This window comes from Sorex fumeus, unplaced genomic scaffold (genome assembly GCF_029834395.1).
Source record: "Sorex fumeus unplaced genomic scaffold, SorFum_2.1 ptg000035l, whole genome shotgun sequence".
Taxonomy (NCBI): Eukaryota; Metazoa; Chordata; class Mammalia; order Eulipotyphla; family Soricidae; genus Sorex; species Sorex fumeus.
Genome location: NW_026606092.1, coordinates 2,092,592 through 2,118,905, shown reverse-complemented (window position 1 = coordinate 2,118,905; position 26,314 = coordinate 2,092,592). Strand labels below are relative to the sequence as shown.

At 39.0% G+C, this 26,314-nt stretch overlaps 1 non-coding gene across 1 annotated transcript; it reads right to left on the bottom strand.

The window, feature by feature from the left end:
• Positions 1-24,040: 24,040 nt before the first annotated feature.
• Positions 24,041-24,207, bottom strand: LOC130027028 (U1 spliceosomal RNA). The gene has a single exon (XR_008792972.1). It is a non-coding gene; the product is annotated as a U1 spliceosomal RNA (small nuclear RNA).
• Positions 24,208-26,314: the final 2,107 nt, after the last annotated feature.

Below are 26,314 nucleotides of genomic sequence, written 5' to 3'. Positions count from 1 at the left end.
TGGCACAAAGCGGCTGTGTAGTGGAGGTAGTGGAGAATTGCTGTACCATATTTGATAGGGTTCAAATATGGTTTGAACCATGGGAACATCTACAAGGGCGATTAGAGGCCACCCCAAAATCCTCTATCCATCTTGGAGAGACTGGCAAGCTACTGAGAGTATTCCGCCCGCATGGCAGAGCCTCGCAAACTATCCGTTGTGTATTCGATATGCCAAAACCAGTAATTACAATGGGTCTCATTTCCCTGACCCTGAAGGTGTCACCAATATGGCAGTGTTGAGGAGGATGAGAAAGGAGAGGCTGATAAAATCTCAAGGCCTAACAAGGCTGCCAAAACGAAGGAAGACAAAAAATGATCATCTGTACTTTCAATGCACGTATGCTAGCATCAGATGAATCCACATCGAGGACCTGATGGTACAAGTGCAAAAGATCAAGTACGACATCATTGGTCTGATCGAGACAAGAAAGCACCAATCTCATCACACCATTTACGACACTGGAGAAGAATTGTTCCTCTGAACATGCGAAAAAGAGGTGTCAGAGGCATCGGTGTCCTTGTCAATACGAACTTGGCCATGAGCATTGATTCATTCAAATGCCTAACAACCTGAATCAGACGTTTACATTTGAATAGATGTGGCTCACTGCTGGCAGTCTCTATCTTTGTTGTCTATGCACCAACATCCAATTATGATGAAAGAGAAATTGAAAAGTTCTACATGGAGCTGGAAAAGTTCTATAAAAAGACCACACCTTCTACAAGATCATTGTGGGTGATTTTAATGCCAAGATAGGACCGAGAAGATCAGCCGAAGAACTCCACATTGGGACCCATGGCTTAGAATAGAACGAACAGGGTGAGAGACTATCTGAGTTCATCATGTCAACCAAGACCATCCATGGTAACTCACAGTTCCCAAAGGCTGAATCTAAACGTTGGACATGGGAGTCTCCCAGTGGATGGTTCCACAATGAAATAGAACACATCATAGTCAATCGACAGTTCTGCCTGACCGATCTCGCTGTTGTCCCAAAATTCCAAACGGGATCAGACCACCGTCTCCTTTGTGCAAAATTCTACTTCACAGAGCGGGGGAAAAGGGCTGCAAAGTTTAAGAAGAGAACTCCCAGAATGATCACCAACTGGGAGCTCTTTGGCACTATTGCTAGAACATGGAATAGTGTTCTAGCCATTGTTGACAACATTGACGAGGAATATGATCAACCTGTTCAGCACCTCCATGATTGTGCGAGGAACGCCAAGAGAGAGATAGCCACACACAAAAAGCCTGTTTTGAAAACTCTTGAGATTATTCACCAATGTGGTTTGGCGCATGCTTCAAGCAACCACAAAGGAACATCCAAGCTCACAATGCAGTGCAGAGATGTGATCAAGGAAGACCTCAAAGAGAGAAGAGCAGAAGTGCTGGTAGATGCAGCAGAAGCAGGAAAAAGTATTCATAATGCTCACCTGTCCTTCGCCAACTACAAGACGAAGATGACTGCCCTCCGACATCCTGATGGATCTATCACATCTTATAGAAAGGCAATGGAGAAGATTATCCATGACTTCTACTCAGATCTCTTCGATAGCCATGTCCACCTGACGACAAACCAAATTCCACAGGATGGATATGTCATTCCCAATGTTCTCCCTTCTGAATTCCGACATGCCATTTCATCGGTAAAAAAATGAACAGCACCCAGCCCAGACAAGGTCAGACGTGAACACCTAGAACCTGCCGTCAGTACTCATCAATATGCTGGCTCGGCTCTTCACACACTACCTCCCTGAATGCAAGTTTCTGTTCCAATGGAAAACTAGCAGGACTGTACTACTGTACAAGAAGGGAGATATCCACGACATTGGCAACTATCACCCTATCTGCCTATTGTCTGTCATCTACAAGCTGTTGACTCGAGTCATCCTGAATAGGATTGGCAGAACACGAGATGAAGGACAACCATGCGAGCAAGCTGAGTTCTGCAAAGGATTGAGCACCATCGACCATATCCACATGATAACCAAGCTCATTGAGGTTTCCCGGGAGTTCAAGATGCCACTCTGTCTAATGTTCATTGATTTAAAGAAGGCCATTGATTCTGTTGAGATGGAAGCGGTCATTGAAGCCCTAGCCAATCAGGGCATTCAAGCCTAATACATCAGGATCCTCCATGAGCTGTATTGCGGATTCACTACCAGGATCTCACCATTCTACAAAGAAGTAATCATTTATGTCAAGAGAGGGGTCCGGCAGGGTGATACCATTTCACCGAAACTCTTCAGTGTCACCCTCGAGAACATCATGGGATGACTGGAATGGTAAGGAATGGGAGTGAAAATAGATGGTCGGCAACTACAACACCTCCGCTTTGCTGATAACATTGTCCTAATAACACCAAACATTAGCCAAGTGCCACAAATGCTGGCCAACTTTGTCGAGAGTGTGGAAAGGTCGGACTACAGCTGAATCTTATGAAGAAAATGTTTGTGAGAAACAGCCTCGTTCCTGATGGTCCATTCACTCTCAACAGAACGACCATCTCTGAATGCAACAATTATGTGTACCTAGGTCGAGAAGTCAACATGACAATTGGCCTGGCACCTGAGTTGTGCAGGAGGAAGAGAGTGGCTTGGAACACCTTCAAGAGCATTAAAGAAATAACTAAGAGGAAGAAGAACCTCTGTCTCCGGGCACACCTCTTTGATTCCACTGTTCTTCCTACATTAACATATGCCTCAGAGACTTGGGCCCTATGCAAACAGGATGAGAACACTCTTTGGGTCTCCCAAAGAGGAATTGAAAGAGCTATGCTTGGAGTATGCTTGGAGTATTCACTCAAATGAGAGAAAGAATCTGGAGTTCCAACCTCCATCGACGATCAAGAATCAGGGGTGCTGTCTCATTTGCCAAGGCATCAAAAATCAGATGGGCTGGTCATGTAATGAGATTTAGAGATGACTGCTTGACTAGAGCCGTTACCGACTGGATTCCATGGAACGTCAAAAGACCGCGTGGCCGCCCACCTACCAGATGGTCAGACTTCTTCCTCAAGGTCCTGAACGATTGGTTTGAGGCTCTTCGTGTTCCTAGGAATGAGCAGACACCACTGGGCTACACTAGCATGCGACAGGGACAAATGGAGACGGTGTTTGCACCCGCTCGAGCAAATCGATGATTAATGGGAAGTCAAGTGATCAAGTGGACATTTATTGGACACTAGGGGGGTCAGGCATGGCTCTAAGCACTATGTATAAGTTATTTAATTTAATCAATAAATTTAATACTACAACTATCATCCCCATAGGATTTGGAACAGCTTCATTTCTGTTCTGAATTAGAGAAGTTAATTTCATACCATTAGAAAGTGGCAATGCTAGCATATTAACCCAGATCATCTGGGTTAGAGTTGACATTCTTATTTATCATGATATGACAAAATACTGTTACAATACCTTAAAGCAAGCCTAATATCTCTAAATCTACTAATGAAGTTGATGGCCAAGAATCATTTGAACATTTCTCTGGTTTCTTTATATTTTCCAACTTGTACCCATATCTTGCATTAAGGCTTTCTAAAAGTTCAACATGAGTTATAAAAACTAGAAATAAGTTTCATCCTTGTACAGGCAGAAAATTTATTTTGTTTCATGGCCATATGTACTCTTGACCTCAGATACTATTTGATAAAAGTGGAACCTTCTTCACAAGGAAAAAATTTTTTTAAATGAGGAAGTCAGTATAGCTCTACACCTTCCAGCCACTGATTTTCCCTAAGGATATTTATTACAAAGATGAGAATTTGGGGACTGGAGAGATAGTATGAGGTTTTAGGAACCTGCCTTTTGTACAGATGACTCTGGATCTATCATCAGCATCAGACGGTCCCCAACAACTGTAGGTTGCCAACCTGGGGCACTTTTAGAACCACTGACATGTGCCAGGCAATCCCTAACACTAAAGATTCTAAGTAATGTGGTATCCGCAGACCTTTGCAATGAACTGTTGACCTGGTTAGCTGAAACCTTCTGAAGAGTCTCTTAAGAGAGAACCATTTTGGGATCCCAAATAATAAATATAAATAAGCAATAAAATAAAAATGGAAACTTTAAAAAAGAGAATCATGGATATCCATGTGACCTCTTGAGAGTCGACCCTGAAGGCACCTTTGTATATACAAATGCAGAATTTCCGTATTAAGCTGTTGTCTTCTTATATGTTGGCAAGAACAACGCTCAAAGTCCTAAAGTGTATTTATATTCTTGATAGCACCAATTTATATAAAGCTTCTAGCACAGATAACAGGAAATCGCTCAGCTTTGATAGCATTTTGGGGATATTTTCTATTCTGTGGACTAGGCAGAGATATGCATGATAGAGTACTGAGTACCAAAAGTCAGGGCTTTCTTCATAGTGTCTGTGACTTTGGACAGTTTCACACTCAGGCTTGTTTTTTCATCTGTAAAATAATAAGCCAGGATGAAGTGCTCTTACAGTACTGTTTAGTTTTAAATTCTACATTTAAAGTTGTGCTGTTAGTCAGAATTCGAAGATAGGAATACAGATGAAAAAACACTCTATTTCCATAGTAATTTATATGCTATTTTGTGCTGCAGAGTTGTGAACACATTTGACATAAGGTGAAATGAATAGGTATTAGTGTTACTACATAAAGTCTTTTTTATTTCCTAGGAATTGGGAAGGTGGAAAGAGGACAAATCAAAACACCTTTTAACCTACCATTTTAAGAGGTTGTGATTTTCTTGAAAAAAAAAGGTAAAAAAGACATAGCAATAAAAATGAACTGGATACACCACATCTTGACTTGGAAAAATGTTTTTCTTTTATTTAAAGACAAATTTCTTTGCCAGATAAGGTATGCTTAGGTTTAACCATGTTGTAATTTTAAGTGATTTATTTAACATGTTATACCTTGGACAAAATTTTGCAATCTGTCCAGGCAGGAATAAAGAGAGTCATTTCCTAAATGAGCTCATTTTCATTATTATCATTCAGGACAGGTGCACTAATAATGTACAATGAAATGAGTAGGACCCACAGTTTCCTTCTGTGACATCAGTGCCAGCCTTCCCCTGAGAGCTCTTTGTTGACACAGGTCCTGTTGACACATCTCAAGCTTTTCATTTTCCCTTAGGGTCATGAAATCAATTTGTTGCCAAGAATCTCAGCAACCCTGTTCTATTTCTTAACTTTTTGAATTATAATGACATAACTTTCTTGACCAAGAAGCCTCAGGCTCTATAGCTCCCTTTTTTGTTGTTGTTGTTGTTGTTGTTGTTGTTGTTGTTTTGGCTTGTTTGCTTGTTTCTTATTCACAACCCTTGAACCTAACTTCATTGAATCTTACCTGGAAACCATACAATCAAAAGTGTTATCTAATGCCTCCCTATTATAATTACATAATAAAGGTGAAATAACATAATGAGTATTATTAAAGCAACTATGTAATATCTTGACTTTGTATCTATGTGTTAACGATTCTTACACCTAAAACAACAATGAAAATCCCAAGTTTGAAAAATAGATGAGTTAACCAACTCAACAGCTCAGATTGTCAGCTATAATAACTTTACATACAGACTATTTTCTACCTTCCCAAAAGTCTGACACAATATTTGGCAGGAGGAGGGGTGCTTCCGAGCACTATTTAGAGACACTTGGCACCTTTCCTGCTGACTCTTTACCAATCAGTCTTATTTAAAGGCCTAAAGGATAGTAGTGCTGTGGGGAACATCAGGGTAATACCCAGCAGTACTTAGATTCCTGCAGGCTACATACTATAATGCTCCAGGTGAACCATATGATGCTGAAAGCCAAACTTGTCTTGGGCACATCCAAGGCATATGCCCAGACTGCACTGTCTTCCCAGCCCAAAGTCTGATTCAATTCTATAACTAAATGAAGGCGATAAAAAGAGTTGTTGCTTCATCTATGAAACAATAAATCCTGAATACAGAATGGCAATTTTTTTTCTAGTTACTTATTGTTGAAGTCTCATATCTTATTTATAGTTTCTAATTTATTTATCTTACATCTTGTCTCTCTAAAGAAAAGATAAACTCCAGGCTGGAAAGATAATACAATGAGTAGGGCCCTCGCCTTACAAGAATAACCCCTGAGCATGGAGCCAAGAGCAATATCTTAGCACCTCAGGATGTGGTCCAATAAAATATATATATATATATATATATATATATATATAAGCTCCTTGAATAAAAGCAGCATTTCTTACAATTTTTAGTATCCTGTCAAATTTAAAGCATCTACAATAGTTTTTCTTTACAGGGACTTAACATATATCTGTTCAATAGAGAATTAGAACTCTTCCTTAAATAAGCTATTTATGAAGGAAAAACTTCTTGATGGCTTATTTTAATATCTATTGCAGTTTAGCACTGTTCCTTTCTTATACCTTATTATAGTGTTTTAACTACAGTACATATCACTTTGTAAAATTTTGTTTTTACAATACCAATTTTTAGAAGCTGCTTATATAGAGGAGGGGGTTATATTTTCGAGATGTTTAAGTAGCCATCAATTAAAAGGAATGTTATATGTTTCTGTTTTTATTTTGCCAAAATTTAAAGTTATTATATTTTTGAGATTTTTAAGCAGCCATCAATCAAAAGGAAATTTTTTTTTCTGTTTTGAATTTTCAAAGACTTAAGAATATTTCTGTGAATGTCCTCCACATTCACAACACTGGAATTCCTCTTGCTTTACCATTACAGTGTTGTGTATTGCTCTCTAATGCTGCATAGTATATGTTGTGTGGGGTGAGGTGGAGTGGGGGTATTGGTTTTTGACTCCAATCAGCTGGGTTTTAAGCCAGTAAAAAAGGAAATGTGAATATTAAAATAAATGTTGGAAGAAAAAGCAAGGAGTAAATCCAAGAATAAAAGTCTTTTATAAAAGAAAAATTTAATCACAAAGACTCTATAATTAAGGAAATAAACTCAAGAATGTAACAGGGGCATATGTACAAAATCACTGGATCAAAACAAAGAATTATTGGAAAACAATATGAATACAAAACGAAGGGTACTCCTCGTGCCCTCACAGAATTCTGATAGATATCTTGCTGTAACCCTGTTGCTTTTTATTCCCTTAGGAGGTAGTAGTTTGTAGTCATGGAATTCTGTATGGACATAAAAAAACAGCTTTTACAATATCAAAAATAGCAATAGAGAGTCACTGCATTTTCCTCTGATATGTCATAAATAATGTTTTTTAAAGAGATGAAATATTCGGCATGCAAAGCAGTAATGAACTATGTGGTGCTTAAAAACTGAGAGCTATAGCTCAATTGAGCAAATAGACAAGCTTATACCTTACAATTGGCAACTCTCACTCTCAAAAGTACTAACTCCCTCTCTGTGTCATTCACTAAAGAAACTGTAGTGTCTTTGTGTAAGCAACTTCTGGTTTCAAGGTTTACAGATAAAATAAAGCTTACTTTCAAGTACTCATCTTTTCAAGAATGCCTTTAGCTGAAAAATCAATCTCACAAGCCTCCAGAATATATGAAGGCCTTTTCTCCACAAACTTGTAGTTATGTGCCCTAACTATCTTCCTAATTTATCAAAAAACTTTTTGAAAGTCATGCTGCTGGCAGATAGCACAGCAGTTAGAGCATGTGCTTAGCATGCATCTGAATCCGGGTTCAATACCTGGTACCACATGTTCACACAAATACTGCAGCACTGTCAATGTGGTCTGGGCTTCCCTGGCCCCACAGGAGCCAAGCAGCATCACATCCTTGAAACTTTGCATTAAACCATCAGCTCAGATGGCCAAGAATCATAACTCCTGAGAACTGCTTGGAAGCCTCTCACCTATCCCACTTCACAACCACCCCCCCCCCAAAAAAAAGAAAGATCTTATGATTAACTGTTTGACATTAGAAACAAAGAAGCCTATCCCCATGTCTGATAAGATACTAGCTCCCTGCCTCAGAATTAGTCTTGGCTAAAATATGGTAACATCTTTGTCATAGTTTATTTTGCCGGCTTATATTAACAAAAGCGCTTTCTTGACCCATTTTTTACAAGCGGGAGACTGGCTGGTCAGGTTGGGAAATGGGGAGCAGAGTTCCCAATCAGCTGATAAGGTTTCTTCGCCCTTCCTTTCTCAGTTCATCAGTTTCTCAGTTCATCAGTTTCTGCCTAGATGTGGGCAGGGCCGAGATGGTGCAAAAAGATACCTGGTGAATCACACATGGTCAAAAATGCAACAGAAATGACCCAAGGATTTTGTGAGTCACACTACAAAGAAATATCATGGCAATAATCTACTAACTACTCTGAGAGTTCTCACAGCTGACAAACAGTTTCCTGTTTCCCTCCCAACACCCCCCAACACCACCCCTACCCCCAAGCCTGTCTCTATGACAGGCACTTTTCTTCTTTCTCTCTCTGCCACACCCACTATTTTTACATCTCCATCAGCATAAGGTCTAAGCTAGAAACTGATCCACGCCTATTAGACTCTCAGGCAAGGAAAGTGGGGCATGCCTTTGTGGCCACAGGAAAGGAGGCTTTTCCCACCACCACTTCTGGCAGAGACTTTTGGTCCTACATGCCAGCAGACATAAAGAAAAGATGGTACTATGTCCCAAATTCTATCCGAAGGAATGCATCTATCTAGTTATCGAATTAACTGAGTCATGAGTTGAAAAACATAAAACAACAGTGTATATAGGACAACTGTCTGTCAAAACCCAAGAACTGAAACAAAAGTGCCAGGGAGAGTCACTGGGAAATTTATACAAAAGGCGCTGGCACAGATTCATGCTGCTGAAACTTACCAGCAGCTGAAGACTCAACAAAAACATCAGCGGAGTCCCTAGGCTATACTGGTATACCTTAGGTTGTTACCCAGGCCTACACAAAGTCAATGGCATCAAAATGCAGGACACAACGAAAAAGCATCAGAGTCACCAAAATTAATAGAAAAGAAAAGAATCTGTAAGGGTTCCCAAGAACTCACTAACTATAACATCTAAGATTAAAAACTTCAGACCAACCTTAGTGAAGTTGTTTAATAAAATGAAATAAATAATAGCAATGACTTCCAACAAAGAAAGCATATGTGAGGAAGAAATAAGAAAACTACAACCAGAAGTGACAGAACTAAAGAGCATGGTAGGTGAAATAAAATACTAATTGGAAGGGGATAGCAAGTTATAGAAGCTGAGGAATGAATCAGTGAGGTCAGAGATGAAATGCAAGAAATCATCAGTAAAGAAGATAAGATAGAAAAGATAATGAAAAGAAATAAAAACTGTATTCAAGAATTATGGGATGAGATCAAGAGATACATTGTAAGTTTTCGTTTTCGAGAATCAAGATCATAAGATTGGCAAAGAATCAAAAAAATCACAACTGAGAATTTCCCAGTTATAATGAAGACTGAGTCATGCACTCAGATTAAGAAGCTCAAAAAGTTACAGTTAAAGTAAACCCACTTAGAAAAACTCCAAGACATTGTGATTAAAATAACAAAAGCCAAAGACAAATGTAGACTCCTGAGCAAAACTATTAAAGAACTGCTAACAAATTCTTTACATACAAAGAATCTTCCATAGATTCACAGCCAGACCTATTAAATGAAATTCTACATCAGGAAGTAAGTAGTGAAATATAGCAAACATTTGAATAAAATAAACATTCTCAACAAGAATACTCTTTCTTGTCTAGCTAGGTTGTCAATACGAGTCAATGAATGATACAAAACTAGAATAAGCAAGCAACTCAGGAAATTGAAACCAGCTTTGCAAAAAATGTTAAATTAATTTATTTAAAAGACAAGATAAACTTCACACATTAATGATTTACATAAAATGGTGGCAATAGATTCCTTTATGTTGACCCAAAAGATAGAAAAGAAGGTAAGGCCTTGCATGTGGCTGACCTTGATTCAATTCCCCAGCCCTACACATAGTTCCCTGAACACTGCTAGAAACTAAACCTGAGCACAGAGGCAGAAATAACCCCTGGGCACTGTCAGGTATAACGACAAAGAAAGAAAGAAAGAAAGAAAGAAAGAAAGAAAGAAAGAAAGAAAGAAAGAAAGAAAGGAAGGAAGGAAGGAAGGAAGGAAGGAAGGAAGAAAGAAAGAAAGAAAGAAAGAAAGAAAGAAAGAAAGAAAGAAAGAAAGAAAGAAAGAAGAAACAAGAGACCAGTAACAACTTCTGTCATCTCAATAATCTTGCTTGACATCAATGGTCTGAATATAATGATCAAGAAGTACAAAATGGCAGGGTAGACTGGCATATTAAATGCAGCTTTCTGCTGCCTACAAGAGACATTTCTGAATATCTATGATAAAGAGGTTTAAAATAAAATGCTTGAGTCACGCTCATGAACCACTACCAGAGTCAGGTAAGCTCATCCACTGGCCATGATCTAGAGACTCAAATAAATCTCAAAAGAGGAAATCCCAGAAGATTTTTTTCCAGACACACATGAATAATTGAGTCATATGAGGCACCCCAGAATGGGGCAGGCTCTGGACTTGCCCACCCAAACAGAGTCCCAGCAACTGATTGCTCCCAAACTTCAAAATCGGCACAATGTTCCTGGCCAGACTCTACTGCCTTGGTCCTGAATCTCACCCAGAAACTAATCTGCTGAAAAATTCAGCTATACATTTTTGTGACTGAAATCTTCAAGCTTCCCCAGAGTCAGGATAGGCTACCTGTCCACCATCTACCTGTACTTCCAGAAGCCCTGGCAATTCTCATGCGCACACCACAAATTTGCCATCCACTCAAAAATTTAACTTCAGCTGTATTACCCCATTAAAAATTCTGAACTTCCTGGAGTGATCACACAGCATCTCAAACTCTACAAAACTGATAAACCAGTAATAGCACACAAAATTGGATGGGAAGAAATATAGAAGGCAACCAATCTTGATTAACAAAACAAACACAGAAGCCTTAACCTGTAACAACATATTAGTAACCTCTTATACAATGAATTAATGACTTCCTGGTGAGATACAACAATTTTCACTAACTTTCTTCTAAAGAAACATTTATTGATTTTTCTGTTAGCAACTTGTTGATAACAAGAAATATATAATAAATAATTGAAGATCTGCAATGGGGGAAGGCTTAAGGGGTGCTTGGGAAAATTAGAGACAGTAGTGGAGTGAAGGTGCAATGATGGTGGAATTGGTGTTGGAATATTAAATACCTGCAACAACTTTGTAAACCACAGTATTTATATAAAGTGCAAGGTGAAAATTTACATATGTAGGCATTACCTATTCCATGTAAACTCCAAAATATACTAGCACAGAATTACTTTAAAAGTTTTATTGACAGATGTGAAATGATTATTACCAAAATGAGATGCAAATATAAAATAAAAGTTAATGCAATATACTTTAGATTCCATGCTTGAACATGTATATATGAAAATGAAAATAGATATTTTATTATACTGCATTAAATTGTTTTAATTTTCCTAGTTACATAGATCAAAATTATATAGTAATCACTATTTGGCTTACTGAGTTATTTTCTGATCATTCCATTTGCCAGTTTTTAAAGTTTTGCTGGAATAAGCAATATCATGTAAATTTGTTATATACTTAAAGGGGAAGTTTGGGATTGGTAGAAAAACTAGGGATATTGGTGGAAGGAAGTTCTCACTAGTGTTGTTGGAGCACTAAATATTTGAAACAACTGCATAATTAACAACTTTTTAAATCACAGTGGTTTTAATAAAATTAATAAAAAATAAAATTAAATGCTATAAAAATTAAATGCCTAAAAAATTGCTCAGGTCACCATACTTATATCAAACAACATAGATCAAATTTCAAAAGTTGATAAGGGATAGGGATGATCATTATGTAATAATTGAAGGATCTATACATCAAGAACATGTTCTACTCATAAACATACACGCTATTGATGGTGGCCCATTAAATGTAGAGAGTAACATATCTTCCCTTGTAGGGTAACATTGCTTTGTCCTTCTTCCACAAGAAGCTTAGGTTTATCTGGTTACACCCATCAATCTGGTTACACCCATCACAGTGCTCCGGAGGCACTTCCACTTCCATTGTGTTTATCTGTAAACAGTCTTCCCTATGCTCTGCTTCCCACCCAGTTAATCAGCTTTCCCCTTAATCAGACTGTTAATTTGTAAGATCAGTTTCCCAGAAATCTATGATTTTATATGTATGAGTGAAATATTGCCTTTCTCCTCTCCTCATGCCTTATGAACAGTTTACTTTAAAGCAATATCCTTTTGTATAGATACAGGAAGACCGTTTACATTATGCTTTGTAACTTAGGATTCGATTGGCTTTGAATATTATTCACTCCCAGGCATCTGCTTTCTCAACTTAAGCCTCAGTTGCCCTTAGTTCCTAACACCCCGAAAGCAGGGTCCCGACAAGGGACTTAATGGACCCAGGGCAAGCGGTGAGCTACCCTGGCAGCGAAATGGGCCAGGCCAAAGTGCCACGATTCTTAACTATCAGTTAAGAGTTTGATCATAGACTAATGCTGTCATGATCCAAAGGTAACGACGAGACTAGGATCCTGCTAGGGGTGGGAAAGACTATCTGGTCTGAGCACTGTAGTCTGAGATCGAGATGGCCCTAGGAGAGCAATTCTATAAGTTTAAGATATTTCTTACTGTATCCATACAAAATGATTTGTATCATATATGCTTATATGCTTGTTGAACAAGGAGAGGAGAGGCACACCCATGGGATTCTGCTCTAGGGTGGGTCCTCCTGCTGAGAAAGGATCTGTCCTAGTAGCGGCCTTCCCTGAGGCTAAGAGTTCTACCCCTATTGATTGTGACCACACCTATGTGTAATTTCCCCAATTCCTCTTGGAGAGAGATATAATGAGACTGTAGATTGGGCAGAGGGGAGCAGAGACAGAAGCAGAGACAGACAAGAGAGACTGGTGTAGATGGAGAGAGGAATGAAATAAACTGCTACTAATGCCAACCAGCCTGGCCCTCATTTCCTTCCTCCGCCTGACCATCGCCATCGACCTCTCTGGGGTGGGAGAAGGGTGAGACTACCGAACGCGTGTGGCGGAAGAGATAGAGCCACCACTGCTGTGTGTGTGTGCCTTTGAGTGAGTTTACACATTCCCTAACAGATCAAAAGGAAGATATTGACAACAACATAATAGTAGTGGAGGTTTTAAAACCCCTGTCTCACCACTAGATAGATCAACTAGACAAAAAATCAATAAGAAAGTATTGGGTTTAAATGAAGAAATGAAAAGGGATGGCCTTACCAGACTTGCATAAGATTCTCAACCAACTCCCCCCTCCACCACACATGCACACACAAAACTGAGTACGCATTATTTTCCAATGCATGTGGGACATTCTCCAACATAGTTCACATGCTGGTATATAAAACATGTATTATATACTTGATTTAATAATTGTAACAGAGACTACTCTAGAGGGTAAGACATTTGCCGTGTATGCAGGATTCCCCATTTGACCTCCAATATCATATATGTTTCCCAGAATACTGACATGAGTTCTCCCTGAGCACAGTTCTGGAATAAGACGTGAGTACAGCTTTTTGCGGCCCAAGTGCAACTATTTTATTTATAAATCAACGTAATTCACCACACCACTACCAGAAAAGGTAAAAATCTTATGATCATAAATAGATGCATAGAAAGCACTTGTAAACATCCAATAACCATTGATTCATGATAAAAGAAAACCTACCTTTTGTCAAAATGTGGGATAGAAGGTAAGATAATAAATATAATTAAAACCATTAACCACAAACTTAGAGCTAAAAATATATTCAGTTGTGAAAACTGAAACATTTTATCTGAGTTCAGATACCGTATCACTGTATCACAGACATCCTGTTGGTCATCGATTACCTCAAGCAGGCCCCAGTAATGACTCCTTCGTCATAGCCCTGAGGTTTTAAAAGTGCCATATTCGAGGCTATTTCAGGGTCAGGAGAATGAGACCCATCATTGTTACTGGTTTTTGGAATATTGAATATATCATGGGGAGTTTGCCAGACTCTGCCATGTGGGCAGGATACTCCTGGTAGCCTGTCAGGTTCTCCAAAATAGACCTAGATAATAAGATGTCGTGCAGCTGCAAATGCGGCCTTGTGCTTCTGGGAGCAGGATATTATAGTCTCTGGGTCTTGGCCATTGATGGGATTACACGGCACTGGGGGCAGTTGGTGGGTATAATGCCTACATGCTGGAAGGTGGGGGGACCTGGGTGGAGGAGGCCCCAGTCCCAATCCAAGATCTACGCCCCGGGTCCTGCACACCTGGGTTCCTCGGCCAGTTCCTTCATGCGTGAGGCTCATCCGAAAGTATGGAAAGTGGTCTTAAGCATGACTGTGGCTGGAACCGGAGGTCTTTAGCTGCTGGGGCTCTGGTTGGGTTGGGGAGGGAAATTCAACCCACCCTCCTCCAAGGGGCCCCAGTGAGGACAGCCAGGTGTGGAAGCAAGCCTGCTCAGATTGGGACTGGGGCCTCTTCCACCCAGATCCCACCACCTTCCAGTATGTAGGTGTTACACCCACCAACTGCCCCCCTCCCCCCCCCCCCCCCGCCCCGTGCCATGTAATCTCATCAACGGCCAAGACCCAGAGACTATAAAACCCTGCTCAAGTGCAGAGTCTTCTGCCTCCAGGTCAGATACAAGGCAAGGATATCCACTCTCACCACTCTTGTTTAATATAGGAATGGAAGTACTTGCCACAGCAATTAGCAAAGAAAGAGTTATTAAGGGGATTCTGATTGGGGATAAAAAGGAATTCAAATTATTTTGCTTTGTAGATGACATGATATTGCACTTGAAACCCTTAGAGAATCTACCAAAATCTCCTAGAAACAATAAAACCCAACCAAAGTACTATATGGAGTCAATGCAGTTCCCATAAAAATACCCAAGATATTTTCAAATGCACTGTATGGGACAGTTAAATGATTTTTGTTAGCCTTATTACTTTGTCTATCTATTTTACTTTTTTTACAGACTGAATTGTCTCCTACCTAAATAGTTGTGTTAAATTTATCTAATTTATCTGATTTCCCAATCTGTGTAATTGGAGATAGTACTATAAAAAGGTAATTAAAATTAAGTGAGGTCGTTAGAGTGAAAGTTGGTAGAACTGATATCCTCATATGTAAAAATTCTTTGAGGGCAGCCAGGCCCCTCCCCTCCAACCCCCCCCCCCCCCCCGAAGGCTTTTCCCCTAGCTGTGCACTTTTGGGGTGGGCCTGGGCCACTCCAGCAGCCAGGGAGGCCCATGCTGTGGGGCAGATGGAGGAGGAGATGAGGGCCTGGCCGGCTGATTGATCAGATGCCGTTTATTCTATTCTCCCCACATGCCTGCCCCAGTCTCTCTGAGCCTCCCATTCTAGTCTCATCTGCTCCTCATTCCCATCTGCTGTCTCTCCCACCATCTCTCCACACTCCATCTTGCAGCTTGGTCTTTCTCTCTCTCTCTCTCCATGAGTCTGCTCCTGTATTCTTCTACATTCTTCTCTCTGTGTCCCTCTTGCTAGCCTCTCTACGGTCCATATTGCCCTCCTGTTCTCTCCTCTCTCCCTCCAGCTCTCTGGCCTCTCTAACTCCTTGCACTGAGGGCTGACACAGCACCCAGTCAGGTAGCAAAATCAACATAAGAAAGCCCTTTCTAAGGGGCCACCAAGTTCAAAGGGAACACCACATAAAAGGCATTCCAAAGCCCTTCCTGATGCCCAAGGGCAAAATACCTCTTAAGGTGTTTTTCTCCTTTCCTCAGTATATCAACATATCAATACTATTAACATATCAATACTAGCTATTTTTGTATGGACACAGTAAGAGATAACATTGAGGCTTGTAGGGCAGCTCTCCTGGGAACATCATGCTACAGACTCAGACTACAGCACTCAGGCTAGATTAATCATTCCTAACCCTAGCAGGGTCCAAATTTAGTTATTACTTTTTGGATCATAACAGAATTTGTCCATGACCAAGCTCTTAACTTATAGTTAAACATTATGTTGCTTTGGCCAGATCCATCTCGAGGCCAGGGTAGCACATAGCTTACCACTTGCCCTGGTTCCATCCAGTCCCTCCTAGGGACCCTACTTTTGGGGACAGTAGGAAGTAAAGGCAGCTGAGGATTAGGTGAGAGAACAGATGCCCAGGAGGGAAATATTACTGAGAGTCACATTACAAAAGCATGTCTTCTTGTGTCCATACAAAAAGGACATTGCTCTGAATAAACTATGCAAATGACTTAGGGATATGAGAAAAACAATCATTTACAAGTGAACAGAGCACAAAGAAAGAAGTTACAAATAAACACAGAGGAATGGGAGCACTGTGATGGGAGCAAACCAATATACCTATACTACCTGAGGCTATGCAGGAAGGACAAAACAGTGTTATCCTTCACTCATACGAATAGGAAGAAGGACCAATGGCCCCTCTCTTTAATTTCTTCTCTCCTGTTCTTCACCACTCCTTCCTGCTTTCTTCCCTTTCAACCTTTTTTTTTGTAGGAGTACTGCTATTTATTCAGCCACTGATTAGCTGATTGAATTGGGCATGAACTCCACCTTAATTTTTGTTTTTCATTTTTTATAATTTTATTTATTGAATCACCGTGAGAGCTTTTGGGTCTAAGTCTCAGTCATACAATGAAACACCCATACCTTCACCAGTGCCCATTCTCCACCACCAAAAACCCCAGTATACTCCTATCCCACACCCTCCCACTACCTGTGGGGCAGATGATTTCCACATTACTCTCTGTCTACTTTGATCACATTCAATATTTTGACACCAGACCCACCATTATTATTTGAGATATTATCCCAACACTCAGACCTGCTGAAAAGGCAAAAGTAGACAATTTGTCTTCTATTGCTGGTTATGAATAACATATGATGTCGCGTGGCTGTAGTAGGGCCATGTGATTTTGAAATTCTGAAATTTTAACACTTAAATCTGGAGGGATTTCTGCCAAAAGCCACTGGGTTTCAAGATTTGCTCCTGAGCCTGTGGGATCATGGCCATTGAGCATCTTGATCAGGAGCCAGAGAGGCCATTCGTGGGCTATGACTTGGGGTCTCATTGGGGTGGGGAGGACAGGCCCGGCTCAACCCCCATCCTGTGAGGCCCAACAAGTTTCGTCACTGCGGGCCCAAGCCTGACTGTCCAATGGCCTCTGGAGGATGATGGTCACTGAGCCGCCAAGGGGAAGCAGGTGGAGGGACAGCACCCTTTCCCCCCTGGGGTGGCCCAGCGACAGTAACCTACTGCGGGGTCCGGATGCATTTCTTCCAAAAGCCGCTGGGTTTTGAGGACATGGAGTGAGCCCCAGCATGCTTGGACAATAAACCCTGTGCGTGTTGCATGAGAAAGTCTCTTGGAGTCTTCCTTCATGGGCGGCGAACATCTCGACCCTAACGATTTGAGTGGATAAAGAAATTGTGGTGTGTGTGTGTGTCTGTGTGTGTGTGTATACAAAAGTACTCCTTAGATATAAGAAAAGGTGAAATCATGTAGTTGACAACTATGTGAATGGAAATAAAAAATATCATGCTGAGTGAACTCAGTCAGAAGAAAAGGTATTAATATGGAAAGATCTCTTTCATATGTTGAATACAAAGAAAAATAGGAAATAACAAATGGCCAATAGCAACAGATTCTGAGAATTAGCCTACAGAACTGAGGGTGGCATGAGAGGGAACCTTGAGACATTTGTAGAGGGACACTGACACTCTTGTGGTTGGTAAGGCCTAAAACTCTACTGTTAGTGGTATTGTTAATCATGGTAGCACTCCTCCCCTTGTTCATCAATTTGCTCGAGTAGGCACCAGTAATGTCTTCATTGTGAGACTTGTTGTTACTGTTTTTGGCATATCAAATACATCACGGGTAGCTTGCCAGGCTTTACCATGAAGGCAGAATACTCTCGGTAGCTTGCCGGGCTCTCTGAGAGGGGCGGAGGAATCGAACCAGGCTAGGCCACATGCAAGGCAAACACTCTACCCACTGTGCTATAGCTCCAGCCCAAATCTTGGTATCTAAAGAAAAAAATAAAGAAAAAATTAAGTAGCTCTGTAGTGCTCTGCCTGTCCACATTCAATTAAGAAAATGTAGAATTAAGAATTAAAATTAAACCTAAAGAACTATGAAATATAAATGGTTTGCCATCTAGACCAAAAATTCAGAGAAATAGTAAACTATATGTATACTTTTTTTTTTTTGTAGTAGTACTGCCATCCATTCAGTCACTAATCAGCTGACTGAACTGGACATGAACTCCACCCGATATTTTTTCTTTTTTCTTTCTTTTTACATCTATTCATTGAATCACTGTGGAAAAGTCACCAAGCTTTCAGGCTTAAGTCTCGGTCATACAATGATCAAATACCTTTCCCTTCACCACCCAGAACCCCAGCATACCCCCCTCCCACCCCTCCAAATGCCTGTGAGGCAGATGATCTCCACTTAACTCTTCTCTACATTGATTACATTCATTATTTTAACAAAAGATGCACCATTATTGCTTAGAATTTTCCCCCAAACAATCAGAATTGCTGAAAAGGCATTGTGAAATATTTTGTTTTCTATTGCTGGTTATGAGAACCATATAATGTCACGCATCCACGATCTTGGATTTCTGAAAAGAGCCAGATAATTACGAGATTGGTTTCTGCACGTCCTTCATGCCCTACTGAGGTCACGAGTTGCCCCCCACGAGCGCTCTCCGGCACGGCCATAACACCAGACATACATGTATACTCTTAATTCATTGATCATCTAAGAAAAATCTTCAATAATGTAACTACTTTTTTAAGTTACTAAAGTCTGTAACTTGCTAGTATTATTGTCTAGTGTATTGGAGCATCACTGCTTAAAATAGAAAGCTTTGGGACCTGAGCAATAGTACAGCAGGAAGGGTGCCTGTCTTCCACTCAGCTGTCTCCATGTGGTCTCCCAAGCCTGTCAGGAGACCTCTTCCACCCTACAGAGAAAGGGGATAAACTTCTCTGAAATTATTCTTCATAGTGTTTCAAAATGTATTCAACTACTTAATTAGCATTTTCCATATTTTTCTGTTCATTCTTTTTATTAAACATGCCAATTTAAAACTTAACTTATTCATGTATGAGAGGTTCTCGATGAGTACATACCATATATAAGGAAGTTTTACATATATAATACATATATACTTACATACTATGTGAATATGTATATATAAGGGTTTAAATATAATATATATAAATATTATATATAAACATATATATGTAAGTGTTTAATTTTGCTTATATGAAGTTTACTTTTGAAGAAACACCAGTTTAAGCATTTACTGCTATTTTAGGTTTTACATTATTCTCTTTATGTCCTAAAGTATTGCACTCTATAGAAAAGAGAGATGTTTAATAGAAATATATTTAACAGTCTGTCATAAGCAACTAAAGTAGTCATGTATCTTTGTGTATTTTCCATGATGTTGAGGGTAAAATGGCTAAGAGTAGAATCTGTGGGATTTTGCAAGGATGAAGAGAAACTTGTTGACTATACCACGGAGAGTCTCTACTAATGAGTTGTTAATTTCCATATCACACTCAAACAGGAATTTACTCTTTCAACCAAAGAATAAAATTCCCTCTGACTAGAGCATGGGGCAGGCCACATTTGAAAACAAAATTTTTCTGACCCTAGAATATAAAAAAGAAAAAGAAATCCTTAGTCAAATATTCAGCAAGCCACTCTCTGGACAATAAAATCCCTAATTTCATCTGCGCATCTTAAAGCTATCCACTTGTGATAGTTAATGTGATCATAGTTTTTTAAGAGAAATTGCTGTTGTCAATTTTGTTCTCTAATACAAAATTAACACAAAAGTTAATTTTTTAATTAAATTCTAATACATTCTAGATGTTTCCAAAAATATTCATTTAAAAAACAAAACAAAAACACATTGCAGATGTAGTCTACATGTATAGGTATATAGGTCCTGGTTAACATGAATTAACAAACTTACTAGAGTGCATCGGGCTGGAGTTATAGCACAGGGGGTAAGGCATTTGCCTTGCACGCGCTGACCCAGTTGGCCCAGGTTTGATTTCTTCACCCCTCTTGGAGAGCCCAACAAACTACTGAGAGTATCTCGCCCACACAGCAAAGCTACCCATGAGGTACTCAATATGCCAAACACGGTAACAAGTCTCACAATGTTACTGGGTCCGCTCGAGCAAATTGATGAACAACAGGAGGACAGTGCTACAGTGCTACTAGAATGCATCAGTTGATATTTCTGTTTTCAACTTTATTGTTAGTTCATTTTGTTAAATCATTGATTATTCTTTAATGCTAATGCACCACAAGCTATTTACTGATAAAGACAAACAAAACAAACACCGGCCTCCTGTGGAGCGGGTCCAGTAACGTCTCCATTGTGAGACTTCTTGTTACTGTGTTTGGCATATTTAATACTCTCGGTAGCTTGCCAGGCTCTCCGAGAGGGGCAGAGGAATCGAACCCGGCTCAGCTGGCTGGCTGAGTGCAAGGCAAATGCCCTACCGCTGTGCTATCACTCCAACACTAATAAAGAAAAAACTTAAAAATTTTAATTGTCTCCATTTGATTATATCCAGGAATTATTATTATTTTCAGTATTTTAATATTCTAGTAATACTTAAAAAGGAAAGAGGGGACACAGTGATAGTGCAAAGGATAGAACTTTTGCCTTGCATGCAGTTGACCTGGATTCAATCCCTAGCATCCCCTATGATCTCCTGAGCACTGCTAAGAGTGAGTCCTGAGTGCAGAGCCAGTAGTAACCCCTGGGGTTAGGCCAAAAACAACAACAACAAAAACTTTTTTTAAACAGAGAGAAAACTGACTGACTTTCAATTTAGTAAACAGAATGGTCTCTTGTTTGATTTACCTTTATTTAGATAAGTACTAGGAAACCAACAAAAAAAACATAGAGGAAATTGACTATGTATATGAATTTATATATACATAAGTACATTTTTCTATACTACTGAAAATTTCAATCTCATCTGCCTACTACAAATTATATTAAAGTCAGATTTTTGTTTTTAACTATGATATAACACATTAGTTTTAATATTTGACATGATATAGAATCAATCAATAAAAGGAGGCTTGCTAGGTTCTCGAGAGTTGTATGAAACATGACAGGTCATAAATAATTCACGAATTGAAAAACCTGGATATCTGAAAGTGATAGTCTTAGGACCCAGAAAGTTCACTTTAACATTTCTATCTTTACTTCTGTCACTTAAAGATAGCAAAGAAAGAATTCAAGTATTCTGCTAATAATCTTTTTTGCTTAGAATTTTCAAAGAAGTTAACTAAAGTAAACATAAGTTGTATCAGACTCTTTTCTAAGGAAAGTTTCCCCTTCCTTGGATTAATGTCAGTGTATTTTCTGAAGGAATGATTAATTATGCTTTTTTATTACTATAATTTAATGCTGCTGCTACCTGCTTTGACTTTTAACTTTTCTTGAAGGAGCTGACACAAAAGGTGATGAGAAATTTTCTTCAGAAGTTACAGATTTGTCATACACATGAATAAATAGGGAAGTTCCTAAATTCAATATTAATCAAAGAAACTAATCCTTTAGAAGCTGGTTTTTATGTGACATTCTTGATTCATTAATCAAGAGTGCACCAAGAGATCCCAGGTTTCAAGTTTCAAAGATCTACAATACACCTATTTTAGAGCAGTGAGACTATCTGTAACCTTCGAAATGGTTATAAAGCAAACACACAGGGTTCTGGAATTTCTATGAAGGAGAGCCTCGGGTAGCAGTCTATTGAAATGGAACACCAGGTGATTTTGATGATATAATTCAAAACAAGTACATTCCTTTGCATTGGATTGCATATTTATTTGGTACAGGTTAGAAGAGACAGAGGCAGAGTTTATGAGAAACTCAAAACTCCCCTCCCTTTGTCATGTCCATTGAGCATCTTGATAAACTTTCTATAAAATAAGATATAACCCTTACCAATGTATCATACTTTACATCTGATTATCACAGAATATGCCATACATTACATCAACCCTATTAGATATGGAACACTAAAGAGTCAAGAGCATGATCATTAACGCAGGGCAATCTGACTGGAATCAGAAACCCAGTACTGTGACCTTTCTGACAAATGGCCAATTAATGACCTTATCACTCAATTTTCCTCACGTATAAAGTGAAGAAAATTTATAGTGTTTCCTCCTTTAGGTTACTGTGAGGATAAAGGGAATACATGACAAATAGTGTATAATATACAAATGTTAGATAGTATTTTAATATAACATGGGAGGACTCCTAGAGTTGAGACATCAAGTTTTTAAAAGAACAAAATCCCAGGAACTCAGGATGGTGCAGAATGAGAAGTAAAGGGAAGATTCTTGATGTTAATCATTCCAAAGGGGGAAAAAATATCTCTACCAAGGAACAGATCCTAAACAGAGACTAAAATTTAATGCCCATTATAAATGGTTGAGAAGACAAAATAGAATGCATTTTGACTAATACTATTAATGAATATACAATGAAAATTATATAGATATAGTTCAACAGACAAAAGCAATAGAGTAAATGGGGTCCAATTTATTTTTTGTCCTGCACACTCACAAATATTCAATCATAACCTCTATATATTTGAAATGGTACAATAGTTTAGCAGTCATTGATTAGAAATTGGGTATTTCCTCTGACAGACTAAACAAAAAGACATGAAAAGTTTGAAGAAAGATTTCTATGACAGAAAAGAAAAGATTTCCCTGACTATGAAAATAAATAGAAGTAGAGGGAAGTCAAATGGAAGTAAAGTCAGGAACTCAAGCACAGCTAGATGCCTCAGAACATCTAGTTAGGGAATGTTTTTGAGAAGGCAGAGGTTATAGAACGCAAAGAATGGCATAGAACAGAAGCCAAGCCTATCTTTTCTATAGCAGCCCCCAATCTGATGGTGTTTATTTGATATTCCTTCATTAAAAGCAAACAATCCCAATGAACATAAAAACAAGTATTATTTGACTTGTTTTTACTTATTTCCACATGTTAATTAAAGAATTAGTATTGTTTAAAGAGGGCCATATCTGGAAGATCTGAATTTCTAGAACATATATTCTGTTGTGGAGGTTCCCAAAGAAATGTTGACCCCTGAGTGATAGAGTACTGAAAAAATATATTCCAGTTATTTGACAATAGTCATATACAGTAAATGCATATTCTCAGAAAAGTATATGCATAGCCCCAACATCTTGCTAACAGATAAAATAATTATTGTGGACTAACATCCAGAAATAGCTTCTAATCTCACTTGCAGAAACTAAAAACAATTCTCAAAATTTGTACACTTTCAAGCACTCTGCTTGATTTTCTTTCTTCTAAATTATACCTTTGGTTGTTTTTGGTTGTTCTTTTAGCAAACAAGTGAGCTTAATTTTCCCTTGTTTTGATTTTAGTCTTATTTTCTGTGTTTTTAAATATAGAAAAAGGAAAAAACTTGTTGATTTTATAATTCTAGCCATTTCCCATGGTGAAATCTTATTAAGTATTATTGAATTACAATATACAGAATAAACTGTGACTTATCCTCATGGTTCACAAATGCTTTCTTTTTAGTAAGATCTATTTTTATCAATCAAGTAATATTGTCCCTATTATTTATTAAGTACTTTCTACACAAAGCTATCAAACTAAATGAAGTTGTCAAAATTCTGCTCTTTGGTTCTATAATCGACTCATAAAAGGTCATCTATTTAGCTTAGTAAAAATCTGATGAACCTGCTAGGAGCTCATTCATTAGCTTCTCTTGACCAGCTTCTGTATTCAGATAAACAAAATTAGACAGTATCTAGCTGCCTGAGAGAAGATTTGTTCTGTAATTTTTGTTACCCAATATCTCAGTACTTAGTTTTAATAGCCCCAAGGAAAACCAGAAACAGAAGCTAACCATAGGGTCATTTTCTGTTTTCCCCAAGGGAAAGCACAAGCACAGTCCCACACTACCACAAATTATTCTGTGGAGTTCCCCAGATTTGGAAAAAATGACTGGGGTCAGCACATCTAGAGGAATGCAATCAATAAACCTTGTCTAGGATAGACCACCTTTGTGATCATGATTTCTCCCCTGCCAGGAAGTATCAGCTACTTTCTTTAGAAGAAAAAAAAGAAACATCAGTCAGTATATAGGTCACTTTAGTGCCTTGTATTTATGCCCTGTCATACAAAAGACTTTTCATGCCACATCATGCAAGAACCATCATGAAGGGTGGTTCAGTTTGAAAGTCTACACTACAGATTCAAATGTACCCTCACTTTGGCCTTCATGTCCATCCTAAATTATGTCTGGGATTGGCTTTATAGCTATCTAGGGTGTATGTGTTTTTCATGAGGTATGAGAACATAAGATACAATAAATGAACTATTGGTTACTTCTTAATAATTTTTGACATTGGGTGATAAATATATTGAGATTTATTTTATTGTGTCATTTTAAAAATATTTTTTCATGACTGAAAATGTCAATAATAAAGAAAACAAAAAATAAAAGAAAATTGGCCTCTTTTGCCTGCATCTGCCTTAAATGGTAACTTTGGGGCACATTTCCCCAGCCCACATATTCCCACTCGGGATGTACTTGTGCTTTTTTCCTCTCCATGTTCTCTCTTGAGCATATATCTTTATCTACATCTCCTTCCTTCCCTTTAGTTCTCAAATAAACTTGCTTTAAATAAATGAAACATGTATATACCTATCTACTAGATCATTACAAACTGAAAATGGAATACTTTTTAGCTTTTTCTGTGTTATCTAAATTTGTCGTCAACACACACACACACGCACACACACTCACACACACACATGCACACACGTACATGCGCACACACATATGTACGCATACACATGAGCACACACACACACACACACAGAGGAGCTCGTACTTTTGGACCAAAGTAAATAAAGATGAAAACACACACCAGGTTATACAGCAGGAATTAAGGGTGAAGTGCCAGGTGAATTTATTTGCTCACTTTAAATCTCCCACGTGGAACACAGAGCCAATCCCAATAGACAATGGGATGGTAAGGGGAGTCAGGGTAGGGATATAGCTATAGATACCTGCAGGTCTCCAGCACTGTATCTTTTCTGTGATCGCTCTCTCTCCTCTCTCTCATTGCTCTCTTGTGTTCTCTTCTCTTTTCCTCTCTCTATCTCTCTCTCTCTCTCTCTCTCTCTCTCTCTATATATATATATATATATATATATATATATATATATATATATAGGATGAGGTAGAGCTGAGGAGCTGAGGGCCTGACAAATGATCAAGTACAGGCAGGCCTCAAAGGTCTGAACAGGGGCAGAATACATGCAAAATACTGGCTCAGAATATAGGCTGAGAAGCCCAGGAATGCTCAGATTCAGGCAGGGCTCAGATGCCCTAGTGTCAAGGTGCTGAGCATATGATGTGGTTGTGACTATATACAAGGAAAACAAGACCAGGGTCATAGAAACTGCTGGGGTAGAGTTGGGAGGCCCAGTGACAAGTACAGAACTGAGGAAAGCTTATACAAGATAGAGAGTAATGCAGAGATGGTTCCTGGCCATCGTTCAAGTAGACTGCACAGGATGAGACAAGGAGGACATTCATAGGATGAGAAAATGTCAGGGAAGGACTGGTGACATCATTCACAGGTAAAGGAGAGGCCTGGACTTTGCAGGAGGGACAGGCCCCACCTACTTTAACTGTATGTTAAATTATAACTTTTAGTTTGCTGAATTTTGTATGCAAATCTTCCATAAAATTTTTTAAAATTTTTATTAGTAAGACACCATGAGGTACAGTTGTAGACTTACAAATTTTTGTGCTTGGGTTTCAATTATACAATGATCAAATACCCATCCCTCCACCAGTGCCCATTTCCCACAACCACGGATCCCAGTATCCCTCCCACCCCCCATTCTCCCCATCCCACCCTGCCTCTGTGGCAGGGCATTCCCTTTTGTTCTCTCTCTCCTTTTGGCTGTTGTGGTTTACAAAAGAGGCATTGAGTGGCAATCATGTTTGGTCTATAGTCTACTTTCAGCATGCTTCTTAAGAACCACCCAGAACAAGAAAATCCTCTTTTTCACAGTGGCCAGAGAGATAGTACAATGAGTAGGGCACCTGCTTTGCACACACTGGCAAGAGTTCAGTCTTGGACATCACATATGATTCCCTCAAATTGTGCCATGACAGACCCCCCCC